General features: G+C 36.1%; 2 protein-coding genes across 2 annotated transcripts in view; one reads left to right on the top strand and one right to left on the bottom strand.

The window, feature by feature from the left end:
- Positions 1-25,984, bottom strand: part of LOC143711053 (E3 ubiquitin-protein ligase TRIM35-like) — a 242,540-nt gene that overhangs the window by 28,683 nt on the left and 187,873 nt on the right. The gene's annotated exons all lie outside the window — the stretch shown is intronic.
- Positions 6,803-25,984, top strand: part of LOC143710912 (uncharacterized) — a 195,562-nt gene continuing 176,380 nt past the window's right edge. Inside the window, exon 1 of the mRNA XM_077202155.1 lies at positions 6,803-6,837. The gene's annotated coding sequence lies outside the window, so the exon portion shown is untranslated. The remainder of the gene's footprint in view (positions 6,838-25,984) is intronic.

Genomic DNA, 25,984 nt, shown 5'->3' with positions numbered 1-25,984 from the left:
AAAGTTTAACATTTTAGGGTCCAAAGACTAACTAAAGCAAACATTGATCACCAAAATGGTGACTTAAAATTGTGATTTTCTCCTTCAGTGATTCTGCTTGTTAACATCAGGTGTCTTCAATAATGGTCAATCATCTTTCAATTAATAACTTAGCTCATTAACTTTAACACTCATATTTTAACACGTTAACACTCTTGAGTCTGGAGTAGGGCTGCACGATTAATCGCACAATATTGTTATGCGCATCTAATCAGTAAAGCTGGTTCCTTGATTAGTAGTAAATCGCCTTCACCTGCTTTCAGATGGAGCGGCATTTACTATAAAGAGCCGTAGTTCACTGACAAGCTGAGCCAAATCACGTTCAAATCGAGGCCATATCGCCAACGATATTTAATGCGAAATGGCTCAGCTTGTCAGTTAACTACGGCTCTTTGTACACAGCAAAAACTCAGTGTTAAATTAACACACCTGGGAGTGTATATGAGTCCACACTCAAGAGTGTCAAAGTAAATGAGATATTTAAGTGATTAATTGAGTGATGATTGAGCATTATTGAAGACACCTAAAGCAGAATCACTGAAGGAGAAAACCGGAATTTCAAGTCACCATTATGGAGATGAGTGTTTGCTTTATTTGGCGTCTTGACCCTTATATTATTAAATTTAGATTTTGTTCGACTGTTGTATCGGAGTTATACCTGCCAGATGAACAAAGAAAAAAATGATCTATTGGTTTTAGGGGTGGTGAGAGAAATCGATTATTGATTAATCGCGAATATGTTATGGACGAGTATGAATCTATTATTAAATCTTCAAAAATCAATTTTTTTATTTATTTAAAAAAAAAATTGCATTATTTTATTTTGAAAAAAAAAATTGTTCTGTAAGTGGAACGCGCCCAGTTCCACTTAGCAAGCGCGTGTAACGCACTGTCTATGGTGTAACCAGCCAGAGCGAGTTAGAGCAGGTGTGTAAAAGCCAGTTTGAGCCTATTTACAATCGTATTTGATTGCAGAGCGCCGTAGCGCAAGCACTACCTCTCGCTCGTTCCTCTCTCTCTCGCGCGCGCTCTCTTACCCTCATATGAGGCGCCGTTTAGGGCTTATATCAAACTTGATTCACGCACACATATATGAAACACATGCATACACATATATTAAGTAGTCAAACATACATGTATACTGCTGAATGCTCAAACAAATACATATGAAATGCACAACGACACACCTAAAGTCGCTCACGCACATACACGGAAACACTACACAAACGAGGTGCGCGCACATACAAACTCTCCACGCACATAGCCTACTCATATGAGACACGCGTGGCACACACAAACTCTCCACGCACATATAAGACATGCGCGCACACACTAATATGAGACGCGCGCGCACATAAACTCTCCACGCACATACTGACGCGAGCACACACACACAAACTCGCGCACAAACTCAATGAGACGGAGACACACAAAAACCCTCCGTGTATGGGGTTAGAATTCGGTCACAATTCTGCGCGCGCAAGATCACATTTTGAGCGCGCAAAAGGGCATTTCGCACACGAGTGACCGGAGTTTTGAGGAGAAATTTTCGTCTCGCAGATAAGAAAATATTTTGAGCGAACTAAAATTAATTTTGCATTTAAAATAAGTGTTTGGATGTGCTCAGACATTCTCTTTTGCATGTGCAAAGTTTCACTTTCTTGTTCCTTTCTGATTGGCTGGCTTGAAAACCAATCACAAGACTCCCTGCATCACCGACTGTGGAAGGGGAAAATACATGGTGGAAGATGTTATGCTTAATTTGTTTAATGGATTGAAAACTTCAATTTAAGTTCAAGTAAACAAAAACATTCACAGCAGAGAAGTTCTGTAAAAACAACTATCATACTAAATTTGTTTTACTGTATTTTCTTATATACTATTTTAGGATGGATAGTGTTCACATTGGTATGCAGGCTTGTTCCTCTCACTGCAAAAAAAAAAAAAGAAAGAAAAAGATGTGGGTAACAATGCAAACATATGCAAATATAACTGTAAGTGAAAATCTTGAGTGTGTGACTCACACGACTTCTAATAATTAGATTTTTATTTTTTTGCAGAGAGGGTAACAAGCCTGCATCCCAATGTGCACACTATCTATCCTAAAATAGTATATAAGAAAATAAAATATATTTTTTAGTATGATAGTTGTTTTACAGAAAATCTCTGCTGTGAATGTTTTTGTTTAAATAATTCCAAGGATATCAAGTAGATTGATTATTATTTTAACGTTATTACATTGCATTTCTACGTTTATTTGATGGCTTTTTTATTCTAATGTGAGTGATGTACCGTTTTTACACACTTATTTCATTAAAAGGGGAAAAGGCTGTCCATCTTCATTTCTGAAAATGTGTAAAATTTGAGACCCCAGCTCGGTCACATTCATATTTCACTAATGTTAATTACTTAACTTGCAGTTCAGAAAGAAGTTAGAACTACCACTTGAGGGGTAGCAAACACTGGGACATGTCATTATGTACAGTAATAGTACGATTTGATTTCGATTAAAAATAAGCTAAAAAAATAGCTTAAAATAAGCTAAAAAATAAACTGTGGTTGTCGAGTGGTATACATTTGAACTTAAATCAAGCCATTAAACAAATTAAACATAAATATCTTCCACCATGTATTTTTCCTCTTCCACAGTCGGTGATGCAGGGAGTCTTGTGATTGGTTGACAAGCTAGCCAATCAGAATTTAGCAGCTGGGTTGTGTTGAGCAAGCGAGCTGTCTGCGCTTAGAGAGCGCATACGGCTGGTATGAAAGATGAAAGGAGCAAGAAAGTGAAACTTTGCACATGCGAAAGAGAACGTCTGCGCACGCATAAAATACTTATTTTAAATGCAAAATTGATTTTCGTTCGATCGAAATATTTTCTTATCTGCGAGATGAACATTTCTCCGCAAAACTCAGTTCACGCGCGTGCGAAATGCCCCTTTGTGCGCTCAAAATGTGATCTTGCGCACACAGAATTGTGACCGAAATCTAATCCCATATCCGTGCACATACTCATATGAGACGCGAGCACACACACACACACACACACACACACACACACACACACACACACACACACACACACACACACACACACACACACACAAACTAGCGCACATATACTCATCTGAGACGCATGCTCACACAGTACATTATATGATTCTCAGTGTGAACAGAAATCACACATTGGTAAGTGCATTTTTTGTTAACAGAGACAGAGTCCATTGCTTTTATTGTTTTTGGTTGTTTTGTTCATTTAAATAGTCTTTAGAAATAAAAGTTTATTGATCTTTGAAAAGGTTTATCTTCATTATTATGCAATTATCATTATTTTAGAAGAAAATGGTCTCAGAACGACTTTATTATCAATATTATCGTTTATCGCAATAATTTCTTGGACAATTTATCGCCCAGCAAGATTTGTTATCATGACAGGCCTATAGGTGTTACTGAAGTTACAGTAAGTTGTTCAAAAATGTTCATTTTGTCTTCTTAATGATTAAATTGGACAATTTTCTTCTAGAAAGGTGTTCAGGTGGAGAGAAACCCTTTTCTTTACCTTGATATGTTTCGACTGCAACCTACAGTCTTCCTCCACCTGAACAACACCTTGTCTTTCTAGAAGAAAATTGTCCAATTTCTACAGTATGTTGGTTCTGATCTACTTCCTAAAGGAAATAAGCCTTTCATTTATTTGTTATTGTTTAGTTCAACTTGATGAGTCACAACCCAATGTGATGTATTAATTTCTGTGTTCTACAGAACATAAGCTACATACAAATAATTCTTAAGTTATAACTACATGACACAGAAAGTGCTTTGAGTTGTTGTTACTCAATAAAAGAGTTAAGTAATTCAGCAGCTGACTTTTTTTAATACTGCAATCACTTTGTAGTGTATTTTCGTTTACTGTTGTGAAATGGAAAATCAATAATCGCTAATCGAGAATCGTTAATAATCTAAAATTGACTGTAATCGAATCGGGACTTCAATAATCGTAATCGAATCGAATTGGGAAATCAGACAGATTAACCACCCCTAATGGTGTTGGTTATAATATGACATTCATCATTTGGACTAAATGTTTGTGATTTATGCTGTTGATTACAGCATAACTGAGATTCTGCATAAATATCCAGAATTTGAGATATAATATAAAGGATTTCTTAAAAGTTGTAAAAAAAAAAAAAAAAAAAAAAAAAAAAAAAAAAAAAAAACTTTCTTTTAGGCACACACAGATATAAAGATTCAGTCAATGCATCTCAACAATGGTGACGAGCTGAATATTCAACTAGGAGAAGTGAATTACATAGAAAATTCAGATCATAATTTATTCATACCGCAATGCATGATGGGAGCCATTAATGAGTTGTGATTGGTGGCAACAAGGATTATTATTGTCACCACGGTTGAGATTCACAGGCTGATTAATTATGTCTGTGTTTCTAAATAAATGCATTTGAAACTGAATTGATCAGAACTAATAGTTGGAAGTTTGGAACATTTTACTGACTTGAATCTTTGAGTCTAGCTCAGCAAAAAGATTGAATCTTTTTTCGAGTCATTTCAGCATAATATAATTAAAATGACATGTTAAATATCCCAAAACATGTAGTAATTATGAAAATGTTGATTACATTTGTAAAAAGAATAAAATTAAACTATAGGGTAATGCAGCCAAAGCCAAATTATAAGAAACCGAAATGTTTTATTAATTGATTAGTTGTTGGGTCTTAAGTTCAGGCTATTGCAGTCTGATTCTGTTAGTTCACCTCACCTCCTGATCCGAGACCTTCTTTCCTTTGCAACTTCATATTTATCAGGTTAGTTTTCCTCTCGTGTCTCGAGACATTAGCTGTCGACTCGCCAGTGTCTGACTCGGATCAGTCTGCTGGGCCAACCGTGCCGTGTGTGTGATGCAGCAGGGCCGGAAATAGAAATGATTAGTTCATCTTTCGAGTCTCGAGTTCGGGTTCGACAGGGTCCGAGTCTTTCGTTCTTCCTGTCAGTCCATAGAGACTATGCTGTCAGTAGCGGAAAGAGAAATGATTAGTTCATCTCTCGAGTCTCGAGTTCGGGTTCGAGTCTTTCGTTCTTCCTGTCAGTCCATAGAGACTATGCTGTCAGTAGCGGAAAGAGAAATGATTAGTTCATCTCTCGAGTCTCGAGTTCGGGTTCGAGTCTTTCGTTCTTCCTGTCAGTCCATAGAGGCTATGCTGTCAGTAGCGGACAGAGAAATGATTAGTTCATCTCTCGAGTCTCGAGTTCGGGTTCGAGTCTTTCGTTCTTCCTGTCAGTCCATAGAGGCTATGCTGTCAGTAGCGGAAAGAGAAATGATTAGTTCATCTCTCGAGTCTCGAGTTCGGGTTCGAGTCTTTCGTTCTTCCTGTCAGTCCATAGAGGCTATGCTGTCAGTAGCGGACAGAGAAATGATTAGTTCATTTTCTTCGAGTCCGGGTTTTAAATCCTTCGTTCTTTTGTCACGTGACCGCTGGTATCTCGCATCAAATACAACATTATATTCGTATTATTGACTGCGTCTGAATGTATATTGTTTTATATTTAGGAATTAAAATACAAAATATGTGCAAAACATTATCTGTTCCATCTTATATTGTCCCTGTCCTTCTATTTTCTAAATGTTTCTTGTGCATCTGTGGTATGTTTTATTATATATTATACATTAATTAAGTACTATTATATTTAATACCTTAACTATGTGCTTGTTTGTAAAAAGGTTGTAAATTAGTAGGCTATTCAATACGGTGACAAGTCACGTGACAAAAGAACGAAGGACTCAAACCCGAAGACTCGAAAAAATTAACTAATCATTTCTCTTTCCGGTACGGATAGCATAGCCTCTATTGGACTGACAGGAAGAACGAAAGACTCGGACCCGGCCGAACCCGAACTCGAGACTCGAAAGATGAACTAATCAATTCTCTTTCTGGTACTGACAGCATAGTCTCTATGGACTGACAGGAAGAACGAAAGACTCGGACCCATCCCGAACCCGAAGACTCGAGAGAGATGAACTAATCATTTCTGTTTCCAGTACAGATTCAGAACCCATATGTGGCGCAATGCGCATGCGCGGTCGACACAAAATGAACGAACCACTCTCTGAGACAACTCGGTAGTCCCGAGTCATATTAAAGATTCGTTCAAAATGAACGAATCGTTCATGAACGAAACATCACTAATCAGAACAATTTTTAATAAATGTTTTGGATTATAAGAAAAATACAATTATCATATGCTGTAGAACTGCTAAACTGTTGCTATCAAGTTAAACCAGATCATCTGAATGAGTTTCATTTTTCAGATCACAGCATGATTGTCAAATTATTTCCAACACTATCAGATGACTCTTGTCTTTGATCATTTGTCTCTAATAAATCAATAACAGCAGACAAACAAAATTTAAACTTAAAGTATAAGGATCAAGAGACCAACTAAAGCAAACACTGATCGCCATAACGGTGGCTTACAATTTTAGATTTTCTCCTTCAGTGATTCTGATTGTTAACATCAGGTGTCTTCAATAATGCTCAATGATCACTAAATTAATCTCTTAATTATTTCATTAACTTTAACACTCGTGAGTGTTGATTTAACACTCATATCTGCATCATATCTTCCATCTGAAAGCAGGTGAAGGTGATTTACTACTAATCAAAGAACCGGCTTTACTGATTAGATGCGCATTACAATACCGTGCGATTAATCGTGCAGCCCTAGTCTGGAGCCATATAAACTCCCAGGAGAGTTAATTTAACACTGGAGTTTTTGCTGTGCGTGATGATCTGAATCTGAATTATCTAAATGTGCATTTCTCTCACTACTGTGAGGATCGCGAGTCACCATTGTCAAATTCATCTTTGCAGCTGACACTGACAGAAAATACTTGTTTATTAATTAACAATTAAAATGTCTCCTTGCTATATTTGATGTATTCGTAATCATTACTTTTGCCAGTTCTTTTGTGGCAGCTTTTTGGTGCTTTATTGGCAGTGCAATGGTACATGAACAAGTCACCACCGCATCACCGCATTTTTTTAAAGGGGTGGTAAAACACGATTTCACTTTTCTAACTTTAGCTAGTGTGTAATGTTGCTGTTTGAGCATAAACAATAGGGCTGGGCGACATATCGCACGATATTGTTATGCGCATCTCGTCAGTAAAGCCGGTTCCTTGATTAGTAGTAAATCGCCTTCACCTGCTTTCAGATGGAGCGGCATTTACTACAAAGAGCTGTAGTTAACTGACAAGCTGAGCCATATCGCATTAATATCGCGGACGTATCGCCAGCGATAATTAATGCGATATGGCTCAGCTTGTCAGTTAACTTCGGCTCTTTGTACACAGCAAAAACTCCAGTGTTAAATTAACACTCCTGTGAGTGTATATGAGTCCACACTCAATGGCTGATGTATCTGAGTTATAACTGCCAGATGATCAAAGAAAAAAGTGATCTGATGGTGTTGGTTATATTATGACAATCATCATCATTTGAACTTTAGGATTTTGATTTATGTTGTTGGTTGCAGCATAACTGTGATTCTGAATAAATATCCAGAATTTTAGCTATAATAAAAAGGATTTCTTGAAAGTTGTTTCTAAAAAAAAAACTAAAAAGAAAACTTCTTTTACAGGCACTCACATACTTCAAGATTCAGTCTATGCATTTCAACAATGGTGACGAGCAGAATATTCAATTAGGAAAAGTAAATTACATAGAAAATTCAGATCATAATTTATTCATACCGCAATGCATGATGGGAGTCAATAATGAGTTGTGATTGGTGGCAGCCACTGCAACATGCTTTATTATTGTCACCATTGTTGAGATTCACAGGCTGATTATTGATGTCTGTGTTTCTAAATAAATTTATTTGAAAATGTTTTGATCAGAACAATATTTTTTTAAATATTTTGGATTATAAGAAACATGCCTATATTCATATATGCTGTAGAATCAATAAGTTGTTGCCAATAACTTAAACCAGAACACAGCATGATTATCATAGAACATAACCAACACTATCAGATCACACTTTTTTGTTCATTTGACTGTTATAAATAAACATCAGCAGACAAACAAAACCTAAAGATATTAATATAAAGGCTAAGAGCCCAACTAAAGCAAACACTTATCGCATAACGGTGGCTTACAATTTGAGATTTTCTCCTTCAGTGATTCTGCTTGTTAACATCAGGTGTCTTCAATAATGCTCAAACATAACTAAATTAATCACTTAATTGTCTCATTAACTTCAACACTCTTTAGTGTTAATTTAACACTGGAGTTTGTGCTGTAGAGTAAATGCCGCTGCATCTGAAAGCAGGTGAAGGCGATTTACTACTAATCAAGGAACCGGCTTTACTGACGAGATGCGCATAACAATGTGATGCGATATATCGCCTAGCCCTAATAAAAAGTATTTTTACACTTAAGCTGAGATGATTAACACATTGAAATTGGAACATCTGTCATAAAAAGTTAAATATGTTATCTTTTGTGTGTATGGAAACAATTGACATCTAAGGTTACTGTACATTTTTTACATGGCATAGAAAAAAACATGAAATTCCCTATTTTGTATATAATTGTTTTATATCAGTATTTACAAAACTGCATCAAATTTGAAAAAGCTATTTAAATATGTTAATTTTTTTATAGAAATTACTAAAGAAAATGTATAAAATGAACGTTATGTAACGTTGCGGTAAGCGACACTTTTTAAGAAGATGACCCGAAAAACATAAAAAATAAACATGTTCCAGATTAAAATCTTAACGTCTACATTCTATTTTGTGTACATTTTTATATGTATGACAGACTGTGATGGTTAAAATTGAATTCATAGAGGTTGATTTTTTTAAAATTGGGATAGTCGAAAGTGCCCGTAGTTGCAGAAACACCCATATACAGTGATGTAACGTTAAGTCAACGGCGTTGATAAACACGCTGAAAAGCGATTATGCATGTTGATAACATTCCTGGATTAGTAGGCTAGTAAATCGCCTTCACCTGCTTTCAGATGGAGCGGCATTTACTACAAAGAGCCGTAGTTCACTGACAAGCTGAGCCATATCGCATTAATATCGCGGACGTATCGCCAGCAATAATTAATGCGATATGGCTCAGCTTGTCAATTAACTACGGCTCTTTGTACACAGCAAAAACTCCAGTGTTAAATTAACACTCCTTGAAGTGTATATGAGTCCACACTCAAGAGTGTTAAAGTTAATGAGATAATTAAGTGATTAATTGAGTGATGATTGAGCATTATTGAAGGCACCAGAATCACTGAAGGAGAAAATCTGAAATTGTAAGCCACCGTTATGGCGATCATTGTTAGTCGGGCTCTTGACCCAATATTATTAACTTTAGATTTTGTTTGGCTGCTGTATCTGAGGTATAATTGCCAGATGAACAAAGAAAAAAAAGTGATCAAATAGTGTTGGTTATATTATGACAATCATCATTTGAACTTTATGTTTGCGATTTATGCTGTTGTTTACAGCAGAACTGTGATTCTGCATAAAAATCCAGAGTTTTAGATATAATTATAAAGTATTTCTTAAAAATTGTTTAAAAAATATCATTCTTTTAGGCGAGTAGCATCTGCCTGCAGACACGGAGGCTGCATTTTCAGGATCCCACTTCTAGGACCGCATTTCTAGGACCCTAGGTTTTTAGTGACAACGCCACCTATCGAATTAGAGGACCAGCGAAGATGAATGACATTCAGAGTGTGAGTATCAAATGCGAATCAATTTTTATTTGTTTAACTTTAAAAACAATTTTGATGCATTTCATTGGAAAGTTAACGTTGCCAACGTGCTGGTGATTTGCTAAACAGTCTTGCATGCATAGCCATCATATATTAGCCTCTAATGCTGGAAAATGAATTGTTAGCACGTTCATTTAACGGAACTGTTGCATGATAAGCCTGTGTTGACTTATTTACAGCACAATAAACTGTAGCATGTTTGTTCTGAAAGCTTGTTTATTACTCATTGTTTTTCCATTTTAATTCAGTTAAAATAATCGTAATGTTTTCACTGTCACCTGCTCACAGTCAGCCTGTTTAACGTTACCCACAATACATGTTATGTGTACGTCTCTTCATTTTGACATGGTTTTATAAAGTTGGTTGAGACATATGACATTTTAATAGTCAGACATATCCGAGAGGCCATTATAATAATTGAAATCCCACGTGTTAGATTGTGTCATTTACTGTATACTGTACTCTATATGAAGTGCTATCAAGGACACAGCTCAGGGTAGGCAATAGTATGACAAAAGATAAATAAATAAATTGGTTAAGCACTAGGCTTAGGCCAAATTTATGTCTATTTATTTATATGAAATTAACTTAAAAATGTTTTTCAAGAAACGACATGAGTGTTTCTAGAACCTTTGTTCCAAGAACATCAAAATCATTTTTTTTTTCAAATCTTTGAACAGTATGCAATAATTGTATTATGAAAATTAATTGGTATGGAGATTGATATCATTATTTTTATCATTATCATTACTCTGTGGTAACTGAGATCTTTTAAATATGAAATTTAAAATTAGAGTAGAACATGGTCAACTAAATGTTCCTTATTTAAATCACTTCTCTTTCTCTCTCTTAGGAGTCAGTGATGATGTTGTCCATGTGTTTGTCCATCCATTGAAGTTCTGTCTATGGGTTCAGGTCATGATCAAATTTGTTTTTTTGTGTGTTCAAGTTCAGTGGTTATATATTATTTTGTAAAATATTTTGTGTGTTCAATTTCAGTTTTTATATATTATTTTGTAAAATATTTTGTGTGTTCAATTTCAGTTTTTATATATTATTTTGTAAAATATTTTGTGTGTTCAATTTCAGTTTTTATATATTATTTTGTAAAATATTTTGTGTGTTCAATTTCAGTTATATATTATTTTGTAAAATATTTTGTGTGTTCAAGTTCAGGTGTTTTATATTATTTTGTAAAATACAAAATCTTAAATCTATCCCCAGAGTCATCCTTGTCTTCCTCTGTACTTGAAAATGTGGTCCATAGTGACTGAAAAGACTATAAAATGATTCCTTGTTTATTTTACTTCAGTTATTATATGCTACTTAGACCCAATAATTTCTCAACATTCCTAGGAACCTGGTTTAATTGCAATAAAGAAAGTAGTATTTGGGTGTAATAAAACTTGAAAGAAAAAAAAACACTCTAATGTAGTTAAAACTGGGTGGAAATATTGCATTGGTGGCACTTTTTACAGTCCTCCAAAACTAGGGTCCTGGAAATGCGTTCCTGGGACTGCGGTTCTCCGACTCGGTAGGTGACGCTGTCACAAAAAACTAGGGTCTTAGAAATGCGGTCCTGGAAGTGGGGTCCTGAAAATGCAGCCTCCGGGACTGCAGACAGATAATATTGTTTTAGGCACACACAGAAGTCAAGATTCAGTCAATGCATCTCAACAATGGTGATGAGCAGAATATTCAATTAGGAAAAGTAAATTACATAGACAATTCAGATCATAATTTATTCATACCGCAATGCATGATGGGAGCCATTAATGAGTTGTGATTGGTGGCAGCCACTGCAAAATGCTTTATTATTGTCACAATTGTTGAGATTCACAGGATGATTATTGATGTCTGTGTTACTAAATAAATTCATTTGAAAGTGTTTTAATCAGAACAATGTTTATTAAATATTTTGGATTATAAGAAACATACTGATAATCATGTGCTGTAGAATCACAAAGCTGTTGCTAACAAGTTAAACCAAACTTTCTCAATAAACTTCATTTTTCTGATCACAGCATGATTATGCCAAAAAAATAACCAACACTACCAGATCACAGTATTCTTTGTTCATTTGACTGTTATAAATAAAATAATAAATAAATAAATAACAGCACACAAGCGAAATTTAAATTGAAAATATAAGGTCTTGGTCAAGAGTCCAACTAAAGCAAACATTGATCGCTATAACGGTGGCTTACAATTTGTGATTTTCTCCTTCAGTGATTCTGCTTGTTATCATCAGGTGTCTTCAATAATGCTCAATCATTACTAAATTAATCACTTAATTATCTCATTAACTTTAACACTCATATCTGCATCATATCTTCCATCTGACAGCAGGTGAAGGTGATTTACTACTAATCAAGGAACCGGCTTTACTGAGGAGATGCACATAACAATGTGATGCGATTTATCGCCCAGCCCTATTAGAGACTCTCTAGATTTAGTTTGTGACATTTTAGTCTAGACATCCTTTACAAAAATAAGAAAATGTGTATTAGTAAAACAAAAGATAACAACCGTAAACATACTTCCGACCGGAAGCAGCGCCATTTTGCACATGCATACAACAAATCGAGCATCGTGCCGTACTTGGGCATGGGCGTGGCTTCTGACATCACACTTGGATGTGGGCCAGGTTGGATAGCCACCACAGGATGCAGCGAGCTGTACTTGGTAATATCGGCCCGCCGATATATCGGTCGGGCTCTAGCAAGAACCAATGAGGCTCATTCTAATGTTACGCATCACATTTTAACTTCTGCAAGAACCCATGAGGTTCATTCTCGTGTTACACATCACATTTGAGATTCTGCAGGAACCAATGAGGCTAATTCTCGTGTGTTACGCTGCACGTTTGAGTTCCTCAAGTCTAAATAAAATCTGTTCATCATATAAAGCAATCGAGTCTACTCAGAAAATTTGGACAAAACCACTCAATTCATATGGATTAGTTTTACGATCTCTCTGTGCACTTTTTGAAGCGTCAGTGGCAGTTGCATAACGGGTTTGGAACGACATGAGGGAGAGTAATTATTGAGAGTTTTAATTTTTGGGTGAACTATTCCTTTAAGTGTTTATCTTCATATTAAAATCCTGATGAACGCCTCTCCTTTCTCCCCTTCAGGAACGACTCACACAAGTTCTTTAACACAAGATTACATGGAGGATCATCTCTTGAGGATCTTCTCCTGCAGACAGGACACTCCTGCGTGTTCTTGGTTCTCCAGAACTGTTGAAGACACTCTATACAGAAACTGTGACTACATGATAAAATAACAGGAGCCTTGAAGATTTCTTGACACACTGGACAAGAAATATCATCCAGTGATAGATAGTCAGATAGTGAAGCCATTTTCTCTGTTTGAGATCCAGCAATCTGAACTTTACTCTCTGAATCAAGGTTACAAAAATGATTAACCACAAGTCACAAAGATCTGTTATCTGTTCAGAAACATACGTTTCCAATTCTTCTTGAAAGTTTTTCCTCTTAGTTCTTCATCAGTTGCTGATTCTTCATTTCTTTTGTCAAGACATTAAAGCCAGTATGACAGGAGAAATAACAAGTCAGTCTCTTCCTGGTAAGTGTTGTAAGAGGGTGGAGTTTCTGATCACGTGAGTGTTGTTTTATAATCTTTCCCTCACACACTGTGGCCTCAAAGCCTTTGTCACCCTGAGCGAAATAAAACACACACTCCTCATTAGCATATGGATGACGAAATGTATAAATGTGAAAATAATCAAAGACATAAATAAATTAAAATAAATGCATGAATAATTTTTTTTTTTAAATAAGGGGGTCAATTTTTTTTATTATTTTGACAGTTAAAACATTCCGTAGAGTTCAGCTCCAGCCCTAAATCAAACACACCTGAACCAGCAAATCAAAGTCTTCATATTAACTAGAAAGCTTCAGTGGCGCTCCAGGACCAAAGCTGCCCATCCCTGACATATACTGATAATAATAAAAGACTCAAGACACTTTGTGTTATATTGCACTTTATTACATGGCTTGGTTGAATTCTAGTGTAGAATGCGGTCTGTTATTTCTTGATAACAGGCCGCTACTAAATATAACACACCGTTGCCATGAAAAACAGAGCGTTGTCATGGACGCAGGATTCTAACCTAGAGACGGAATGGACTATTTTCTTTAGCGGAAGCAATACAATAGTTTTTAAATCAATAAACACCTTTTTAAATCAATATTTTGTGTCAAATTATTGATTTATTTTGTAGGTAGCCATGTAATAAGCGGGATAATGTAGAGCGATGTGGTTGCAGAGGTGGAAAGAGTAGTAAAATATAATATTCTACTCAAGTAAAAGTACTATTACTTCAATAAAATTGCACTTAAGTACAAGTAAAAGTACCGGTCTAAAAATCTACTCAAGTAAAAAGTATAGCTCATTTAAAATTTCGGGGGTGGGGGATTCTCCCATGTAGGGTTGTAACGGTATGAGAGTTTCACAGTATGATAACCGTCTCAGAAAATATCACGGTTTATATAAACTGTATTATTTCATTATGGTTATTATTATCATCAGTTAAAATCACAGTTAAATAAATGAAACAACTAATTTCAGTAATTGATTATGAATTAGATTATGTTTATCATTAATAAAATGTTTTAAAATAATTGAGTTCTATGAAATTCAGAATTTTTTTCTTTTTATGATTTGATACAAATATATTATCAAAAACGGTGGTAATCAAATAAAAATTTAGCAAACGTTTTATCCTTTTAGTTTTTTGGCAAAGTGCTGCAAAACAGATTTACTCAAACCATGGACAAACAATATAGATTCCTTAAATAATGTTTAAATAAATTGTATTATTATTATTGTTGTTGTTAATATTATTATGAGAAGTACATTCAGTGGTTAAAGAGAGATTTGGTAGGTGGGGGAACCCTCAAATTTTGTGTAGGTGCAACAGGGAAAAATGACTCACCGTGGGACAACATATTGAGTATTGTGGTATAGCAATACTTTTTGAGACAAGAGTGTCACTGTGGCACCACATATTACTATACATATTTAATTGATATTTTAATGGTTTTATTTTGGTCCATCAACACTGATATGATGACGATACTATGTTAAAATTGCTGAACACTGGGCCAAAAATTTAGCCCTGGCATTGTAGCCACATCAGCCCACATTACCCCCCCCCCCCCCCACAGCCATGTACATTTAAATGTGTGGTAGTAAGGGGGGTTTGGGGTTTTATGCTCCCCAGAGAAAATTTTGATTTCTCTGACCTACATATGTGCAATTTAAGACTTTTGAAGGCCAAAAAATGGATAATAAATAGCTTTAAAACCATGTCAGTGTGCATTGGATTATTTGTCAATACCTGCTCTCTCATCTTAATCTTTCTTTTTCTCTCAGTCTCCTTATCCTGCTGTATTTCTTCCCCTCCTAAAGCTGAACTTTGACTGATAGCCTCTTCATTTTCGTCTGTGTCAGTGAAGAAAGTAAACATAGGCTCAACTGATGAGTTTTATGAATCATTTTTTTAGATAAGTTAATTTATTCAAGGCTACCAGATCAGCATTGCCAATAGGAACCTTCTACAAGCTTTGGAATTTGAAAAGTAATTTTAAATAATACAAATTATAGGCTATGTTTAAGGCAGTTAGTGGAATTGGAAGACGTTCAATTAGCCATGCGTTGTGGAAACGCGTCAAAGCATTCTCAGGTAGGCTATAGGCTAAATATGCAGCATTAATGCACGGTGATTTTGAACGAATATTTAATGTCGATAATGGTTACATAATGTTAAAACTAATCCTGCTATTGATATCTTTGTAAGACTGCCGACCCTATAGAACCATAGCAAGGGAAAACAAATGTCCGGCGAAATATCGAACATTAAACTAACTTTACCACGCTCAACCACCGTGAGGGCATTTCACGCATTTATAATCACTCGCGTTCAGCGGGGAGGAAGGGAGGTTGGTCGGCCAGTCGGTCGGCCAGTCAGTCCATCTCAGGACCAGCGAGATTCGTTGAGATTAATGAACCTATTTATTTAATCATTTATCTGAGGTGCCGGAACGCAGTTCCGGACCGTTCCGGCCCACTTTAACCCCCGGCATTTACTGCGGTTATATTATGACAATCATCATTTGAACTTTATGATTTTGATTTATGTTGTTGTTTACAGCAGGGGTCCCCAACCCCCGGGCCGCGGACCGGTACCGGTCCGTGGGTCATTTGGTACCGGGCCGCACAGAAAGAATAAATAACTTACATTATTTCCGGTTTATTTGTTCACACATTTACCTGTTCACATATCGTGTCTTTTGCGCGCTCAAGTTTGTTATTTCAAATGTAGGCGCGTGATATGCGCGCTCATAATGGAAGTGACGTGCCCGTTTTTTCCAAGCGCGTCCTCGCCGCATCGAGATAAATACATCTCAACTTTTCAGAATGCCGCAAGCGCACTGTAGGTCACGTGACAAGAACCAACCAATCATCTTCCACACTGTAAACTGCTGCACTGGTTAGTAAAAAATATTTTTACTAAAAATATTAATGCTCACAACTGATTCCTTGTTAAATCCATCATTGTTTATACAGAATTGTTCTATATTCTATATATAAATGTGTATGTATTTCTGGTGTTTTATGACCACTTCAGTTATAGTCTAACCTCAGACAAATACAGAGCCGTTGCGCAGGAGAGATAAGTTAGTTTCACGGCAGAAGCTCCGTTTACTGATGCTTGGGCCAACTTTTCTTAAAATATAATCAAACTGGTCCTTGTCCACTCTGAAATAGGCTTTGAACCTCCCATTGTCCAGGCGGAGCTCCTAAATCAGCTGGTGAAATTCCCCATGGTTTTTGCGTTTTTGTAGTATCGGTTGCACGGTCTTGCACCCAAACACTGCAGCGTTTTTTTTTTTACTCTTCTTAGTAAATAAATCTTGTAACAGAGTTACAGCAAGGGTTTTTCGGTGGTGGAAATCCATTGCTGAAATTTCCTTGCTGTAACGGAGAGCGCAGCTGATGGTTGCTTAGCAACGACAGACGCCTCCGGAGTGCAACCTCGCGCCTAGCGTTTTCTACGCGTTTTTAGGAGCACCTTAAAGGCCGGTCCGTGAAAATATTGTCTGACATTAAACCGGTCCGTGGCGCAAAAAAGGTTGGGGACCGCTGGGTTACAGCATAACTGTGATTTTGAATAAATATCCAGAATTTTAGCTATAATAAAAAGGATTTCTTAAAAGTTGTTTCAAAAAAAAAAAAAAAAAAAAAAATTCTTATAGGCACTCACAGAGTTCAAGATTCAGTCTATGCATCTCAACAATGGTGACGAGCAGAATATTCAATTAGGAAAAGTAAATTACATAGAAAATTCAGATCATAATTTATTCATACCGCAATGCATGATAGGAGCCATTAATGAGTTGTGATTGGTGGCAGCCACTGCAACATGCTTTATTATTGTCACCATTGTTGAGATTCACAGGCTGATTATTGATGTCTGTGTTTCTAAATAAATTTATTTGAAAGTGTTTTGATCAGAACAAGGTTTATTAAATATTTTGGATTATAAGAAAAATACCTATATTCATATATGCAGTAGAAAGGTTAAGATCCCAACTAAAGCAAACACTTATCACCATAACGGTGGCTTACAATTTGAGATTTTCTCCTTCAATGATTCTGCTTGTTAAAATAATGCAATTATTTGATATGTATTCTTTAATACATTTAAGATCTCGTATTGAAATCAATAAGCTCATTTTGTCACACTGCAAGATTTAAAATTAACTAAAAGAGAAAAAAAGAGTGAAAAAAGAATTACAGGTCTTAAGAAAATAGACAATTTTTACTTTTTGTTTTTATATTCAATTTGTTTCTAAAATCTTGATGTTGAATTAAAATAAGACATGCATCATCTAACAAAATTGTACTAGTATTTGAGGAAATATACATAGCAAACTGTGAATCTGAACTGTAAAAAATGTTCGTAATTTTAACGGTAAAAAACTGTAAAAAGGCAACGGAAAAGACATGTTAATTGGCTAACAGTATGTACCCTTACTTTATACAGTGAAAAACTGTAATGGCTCTCACGGGACATTTCATGTAATTTTTACAGTAAAATACTGTTAAATGGATTTTGGAAGTACACTGTAAAAAAAAACTATATATATATATATACACACACATATATATATATATATATATATATATATATATATATATACACACATATATATATACACACACACACACACATATATATATATTTTTTTGTTTTTATATATATATATATATATATATATATATATATATATATATATATATATATATATATATATTTGTGTGTGTGTATATATATATATACATATACAGGTCCTTCTCAAAAAATGTGCATATTGTGATAAAGTTTTTTTCCATAATGTAATGATAAAAATTTAACTTTCATATATTTTAGATTCATTGCACACCAACTGAAATATTTCAGGTCTTTTATTGTTTTAATACTGATGATTTTGGCATACAGCTCATGAAAACCCCAAATTCCTATCTCAAAAAAATAGCATATCATGAAAAGTGTCTCTAAACGAGCTATTAACCTAATCATCTGAATCAACTAATTAACTCTAAACTCTAAAAGATTCCTGAGGCTTTTAAAAACTCCCAGCCTGTTTCATTACTCAAAACCGCAATCATGGGTAAGACTGCCGACCTGACTGCTGTCCAGAAGGCCATCATTGACACCCTCAAGCAAGAGGGTAAGACACAGAAAGAAATGTCTGAACAAATAGGCTGTTCCCAGAGTGCTGTATCAAGGCACCTCAGTGGGAAGTCTGTGGGAAGGAAAAAGTGTGGCAAAAAACGCTGCACAACGAGAAGAGGTGACCGGACCCTGAGGAAGATTGTGGAGAAGGACCGATTCCAGACCTTGGGGGACCTGCGGAAGCAGTGGACTGAGTCTGGAGTGGAAACATCCAGAGCCACCGTGCACAGGCGTGTGCAGGAAATGGGCTACAGGTGCCGCATTCCCCAGGTCAAGCCACTTTTGAACCAGAAACAGCGGCAGAAGCGCCTGACCTGGGCTACAGAGAAGCAGCACTGGACTGTTGCTCAGTGGTCCAAAGTATTTTTTTCGGATGAAAGCAAATTTTGCATGTCATTCGGAAATCAAGGTGCCAGAGTCTGGAGGAAGACTGGGGAGAAGGAAATGCCAAAATGCCTGAAGTCCAGTGTCAAGTACCCACAGTCAGTGATGGTCTGGGGTGCCATGTCAGCTGCTGGTGTTGGTCCACTGTGTTTTATCAAGGGCAGGGTCAATGCAGCTAGCTATCAGGAGATTTTGGAGCACTTCATGCTTCCATCTGATTTTATTTTTCAGCACGACCTGACACCTGCTCACAGTGCCAAAACCACTGGTAAATGGTTTACTGACCATGGTATTACTGTGCTCAATTGGCCTGCCAACTCTCCTGACCTGAACCCCATAGAGAATCTGTGGGATATTGTGACGAGAAAGTTGAGAGACGCAAGACCCAACACTCTGGATGAGCTTAAGGCCGCTATCGAAGCATCCTGGGCCTCCATAACACCTCAGCAGTGCCACAGGCTGATTGCCTCCATGCCACGCCGCATTGAAGCAGTCATTTCTGCAAAAGGATTCCCGACCAAGTATTGAGTGCATAACTGAACATAATTATTTGAAGGTTGACTTTTTTTGTATTAAAAACAATTATTTTATTGGTCGGATGAAATATGCTAATTTTTTGAGATAGGAATTTGGGGTTTTCATGAGCTGTATGCCAAAATCATCAGTATTAAAACAATAAAAGACCTGAAATATTTCAGTTGGTGTGCAATGAATCTAAAATATATGAAAGTTTAATTTTTATCATTACATTATGGAAAATAATGAACTTTATCACAATATGCTATTTTTTTGAGAAGGACCTGTATATATATATATATATATATATATATATATATATATATATATATATATATGTATATCCTAATAAATCCAATGATTTATAATGGAAGTCAAAATTCAGTAATAAAAGCCGATCAGTTGCTGCCCTCTGCTGGATACACAGAGCACATCTCATTTCACACCTATCACAGAAGAAGTATTTTGATAAAGTGAATGCATTACAGCAGTGGTTTTCAAACCTGTCCTGGAGAACCTGAGTACTGCACATTTTGTATGCCATTTTGTTATTTTGCCATTTTGTTTACGAGAGACATAAATATGTGCAGTGTTGGGGTACTCCAGGATGGTTTGAAAACCAATGCATTACAGGAATACAAATATCAGGATAGCTAATTATTTATTATTTGATCCGACATTCTGTATTACATTTCAGTGTTCTTCTTTAAAATAATTATATGGTATAAGAACAACAACTGCAATAATAATAATTCATAGGAATTAAAATGTCTTAAATACTGTAGAATTACACAGATTGGAAATACCCCAACACAATGTTTTCATGGCTTTTAGAACAAATATGTTAGTCTTACCATTATCTAAAATCTAGTGTGATCCAAAACAATGGCATTTATCAAATATAAGCACACAGCAAAATCCCCAGTGTCATATTAACACTCCTCAGTGTACATATGTGTACAACATCTGCTTCAACACTGCTTCAGTGTTAACTTTAACACCCTGTAGTTGGACACATATCTACAATGAGGAGTGTTAATATAACACTGTGGATTTTGCTAATCATGTGACATTAAGGAAACCGCTGTGGTTTATTTCAGACCGCCACCAGCTTACAGGAAGAGTTTGATCAGAACAGAAGGTTTCAAATATGAGACAATTTTAAATGTATCATCTTACATGTTTGACAATATGACAACAGTTATGACACATTATTGATGAGTCCACAGTCCCAATAAAATTGTTAAGTGTTTTCTTATATTCATATATTCAGTCAGAATTTTAATACATTTGCAAATAAAAATTTTTGAAGAACACCTAACTCTGTAAATTATATTAAAATCATGTCTATGTAAATTCTAATTTAACACTAGACTGTTCCTCATATTATAAATTACAGCTGTAATATGTTTACATTTATTTAATTTGTACAGACCCGTCGCTATGGGCGGGCCATAGGGGGCCGGGCCCGCCCCAAAAAATGATAAATGCTTATCCCCCCACTTGAGGCACAGATAATTTAATTTTAATATTATCATAGTTGCTAATTTTGTGTTACATTCTTTATCATTAAAACGTTAAAAATATAAAGAAACAATGGTGTGAATTTATTTGATTGATGGGAATCTACACTGCAACAGCCTATCACGGCCTTACTAAAAATAACGTTAGGCTACGTACGTGACGTACAACTAAGCCGCTCAACAGTTACCGCGCATTTTTGAAATCTGTTTCAAAACGAGGTTTCCCCGGATACTCGCTTCAGTTCCTTCCGAGTGGAAGAATATTTCGATGAGGAGGTTCTGCTCGGAGAAACGCCACCTCCCGCTGTACTGACAGGAGGGACTGGAGAGAGGACAGAGCTGCCTTCACTCAAAGTACCGGTAGATTCAAAGTCTCTGTGCGAGTGTGTGTGCGTGCGTGTGTGTCTCATGGCAATGCATATCTCTCTGTTGACTGCTTTAAAATGCAATGTTTGAGAGATGCTTCTGGTGTTACATATAATATGTTGTAGTCAAGTGTTTTATGGATATTCATAACATTGCTTCTATGTAATGTGGTGTAGGCTATAGGCGACCTGGTCATATTGCGGTTGGTTATATGTTTAAAAGTGATGATTACATGCTGCGCGACTAGAGTTGGTTATTATAAATATATACGTAAGCTGTAGGCTAATAATAATTGTGCCCCCCCCCTCCAGACTCTGGCACCTTGATTTCCGAATGACATGCAAAACTGAGCAACAGTCCAGTGCTGCTTCTCTGTAGCCCAGGTCAGGCGCTTCTGCCGCTGTTTCTGGTTCAAAAGTGGCTTGACCTGGGGAATGCAGCACCTGTAGCCCATTTCCTGCACACGCCTGTGCACGGTGGCTCTGGATGTTTCTACTCCAGACTCAGTCCACTGCTTCCGCAGGTCCCCCAAGGTCTGGAATCGGTCCTTCTCCACAATCTTCCTCAGGGTCCGGTCACCTCTTCTCATTGTGCAGCGTTTTTTGCCACACTTTTTCCTTCCCACAGACTTCCCACTGAGGTGCCTTGATACAGCACTCTGGGAACAGCCTATTTGTTCAGAAATTTCTTTCTGTGTCTTACCCTCTTGCTTGAGGGTGTCAATGATGGCCTTCTGGACAGCAGTCAGGTCAGCAGTCTTACCCATGATTGCGGTTTTGAGTAATGAAACAGGCTGGGAGTTTTTAAAAGCCTCAGGAATCTTTTGCAGGTGTTTAGAGGTAATTAGTTGATTCAGATGATTAGGTTAATAGCTCGTTTAGAGACACTTTTCATGATATGTTAATTTTTTGAGATAGGAATTTTGGGTTTTCATGAGCTGTATGCCAAAATCATCAGTATTAAAACAATAAAAGACCTGAAATATTTCAGTTGGTGTGCAATGAATCTAAAATATATGAAAGTTTAATTTTTATCATTACATTATGGAAAATAATGAACTTTATCACAATATGCTAATTTTTTGAGAAGGACCTGTATATGTGTGTGTGTGTATATGTGTGTGTGTGTGTGTGTGTGTGTGTGTGTGTGTGTGTGTGTGTGTGTGTGTGTATTTCATCCTAGTCAGCATATAAACTATTGTTGAATAGAACTTGGATTTGTAAAAGTCTCATGAAAAATTTCTGTTTTGGGTTTGTAATGAATGTAGTTCAATACAAAAACAATGAACTTTAAATAAAGTTGCTATCAAATTTGTGTAATAACTGACCTCCATGTATTTTTTGCAGTTTAAGCCCAAGCCGTTACTTCCTTCTTTTGTTTCCTGTTTTGTATTTAGGTGGTGTAAAGCATGAAACTATAGAAAAAGCTTGTGTTGGAGCAAGTGAATGTAAAAGCTTGTCTTTTACTGCAACACCCCTCAGAGCTGAATATTCTGTCCAGTGCTGCGACACCGACATGTGCAACGACAGACCTGCCCCAGGTATGCTTGTTTATTTAGCCATGAAATCATGTCCATTTAAAGCAGTGGTTACCAAACCTGTCATGGCGCCCCTCAACACTGCACGTTTTCTTTGTCTCCCCAATCAAACACATATGTCCAAACTTTGTCAATTTTTAAATCTACTTTGAAAACACATTTCTTCTCAATAGTTTTTGATATATCTTGATATGTGTTTTATGTAAATATTTTTATTTGTATTGTTTGTCTTTTTGGCCTTGTTTAGCACTTTGGTCAATGCCAGTTGTTTTTAAATGTGCTATACAAATTGTATTGTTTTGTATTGTATTGTAATTTAATATATATTTTGTTATATTATTTATTTTTAATACTCTTCTAGAACGCTGCCTTTGTACTTTCACATTGTTTGTTTTCTATTGTAATGCTCATTCATGATCCACAGCTGAAGAATTGTTGTTTAATTCCAATAATTCACAGAAACATGAAAATGTTCTTTTGTTTCTTTCTCAGACTTGAACTCTGAACTCAATGGGAAGAAATGTTACTCTTGTAACTGGGAAAGCTGTTCACAGACAGTGAATTGTGTGGGGAATGAGAATCACTGCTTTACTGCAAACGGTACGAATTTAGTGATGGATGAAGATAATTAAATAGTTGTTTTATTCTGTATTGCCATCAAATATGATTTGTCTATATATTGGACACTTAACTTTATTCAATGATTCCAGACAAGACAAAGCCAGTTTAAATGTGTTGCTATGACACTTCAGTTTGTCTTTCGTTAAGGATTCAATTTCTGTTTTTTTACAGATGTTTTTCCAGACTCATCAATGATCATGAAAGGATGTGCATCTGAATCTGCATGCGGGTTGTCAGGACACATGTTACCACCTCATGCTAATGTCACATGTTGTGAGGGGAATCTGTGTAACGCTGCAGAGAGAGTCTCTCAGAGCTTCTTGTTTCTCTGCTGTTCTCTGATATTTTACTTTCTCCTGAACTGATGTCAGATTCTACAGAAAGATCCCACAGCAGCTTTACCACACTTTTTTCACTTAACCATGAAAATACGCTGAACATAATTTTTATTTATAAGAGTTTAAGAATTTGGGGGTCAATCAACTTTTGACACATGTTAAAACATGCCAAAATAAAAGTCTCTAGACAGTCAATAGCAGAATCAGGTGAAACTCGGAAAATAAGAATATCGTGTAAAAGTTTGTGTATTTCAGTAATTCAAATTAAAAGGTGAAACTAATATAACTAGATACATATGCATGATTCTACTATTCAGAGGACCGACATTTCTGTATTTAAAATCCTTTTTATTGATTTCATGTAATATTCTAATTTTCTGAGACTTTGAATTTGGGGTTTCAAGCTGTAAGCCATAATCATCAAAATTATAACTTGTGCCCGATTTTCTAATTTTTCGAGTTTCACCTGTATATTAAGAAAAACAGAAATAAATCAGTAATAAAATAAGGATTTTAGAGCAAAAACAATACATTACACTTGGATTGCACTAATTATAACTTGTTACACATGTCCGGACAGAGGATGATTGGATAAGGGATGGATGTATGGATATCTATCTATACAGATGTACAAACAATATCAAACTATACAGATAAAATAGTACTGAATTATGTGTGTTACACACAAGTGTTACAACTAACCCCTCTGTCTGTTACTACCCCGCATATGGGGTAAGTTGTTACACTTGCACTTTTGTCACTTTCAGTGCAACTGTATGAAAATCGTAGGTCCTAGAAAAAAACTTGAAGTGTTCATTTGTAGCAGAGAAGTGTATGTTGCTTGTGTAAAAAAAAAAAGATTAATCTAACCTAATTTTTTTTTTTTTATAATTGAGCCAAAACCAAAATGTGTTAGGTTGTGCCCCGCTCTCCCCTACATGGTTTAATATTTTAAACACTTGCTTGAGAAACTTCATATATAAATCCATATAGAAGTATGCATTGAATAATACATTGTTTAAATTGAAAAAAAAAATCTCTCTCAAAATACTTTGAAAAAAAATCTAAAATATATATTTTTTGCTATCAGTGTGAAAACATTTTCTCTAAAAAAAAAAACGCTTTTCTTTGCTCTCGATGCAATTTTTTGCTCTTGTTTCAGGATTTTGCTTTCGCTGTGAAAATTGTCATGGGCGGGGCCAAGTTCTTTTTTTCCTATTGGAACGTTCCTATTGGCCAGTCGGGTGAGCATCGCCTTGTCTTGGGAGTCGAACTGAATCATTACACCCAGTGTTGCCAGATGTACGATAATTATCGTATTTGTACGATAATTTTGACCTCTGTACGATGTACGATCAATAATGAAAAAAATCACATAATGTACGATAATTTCAGAGTTTTCAGTCGTTCATCCAAACACACATCCTACTGCTTCTCTCTCTGACCCCGAATCATTTCGCAGGCTCGCCTGCCTGCACGCAAGCACGTATATACACACACACACACACAGACACAGAGACACCACACGGTGTCGCCCGGCCCGCACGTCAATCCATTTTTATTCATCTGTTGCAGAAAAGCAACAAGAACAACTAAAACAAAATACAAATTATTTACAGGCCAGAGTTTCTTTTTATAACATGTTTGCAGCGTTGAGCGATGTAGCCAATCACAGACATATGTGTTGATTTCTTGAACGCAATGGCCAATCAGAAGCATTTAAGATAGTCTCCCCTCACCGCTCGAAACGGACTTTTTGTTCAGAGCTGAATTCTGTATGCTGGCAAATCCTCGAATTATAACAAACAAAGTGTATATATTATGAAAGATTCATTGTGCAGTCAGCTTCATTGATAATAACAGAGATGTGTGAGATCGCGTGAACTAATGTCCGCTTTAGGATTTTTAAAGGGGGCGCACTTTGCGCGCATTCAGTCATGCCAAACCATGCACGCAGTAGCCCACTTGATTTTATGTTATAACAGTGGTTTGTGTGTTAATGCTTTAATAACAAATAATTTATCAGGAGTGTACCGCTCTTAGTCACAACACGAAGGCTGAGGTTCTTTTAACTGATGTTAAATGCGCTC

The sequence above is a fragment of the Siphateles boraxobius genome, unplaced genomic scaffold (genome assembly GCF_051911475.1).
Source record: "Siphateles boraxobius isolate OS27281-9 unplaced genomic scaffold, OSU_SipBor_1 49, whole genome shotgun sequence".
NCBI classification, from domain to species: Eukaryota; Metazoa; Chordata; class Actinopteri; order Cypriniformes; family Leuciscidae; genus Siphateles; species Siphateles boraxobius.
Note: the sequence above shows the minus strand (reverse complement) of the source record. Positions and strands in the feature narration are given on the sequence as shown.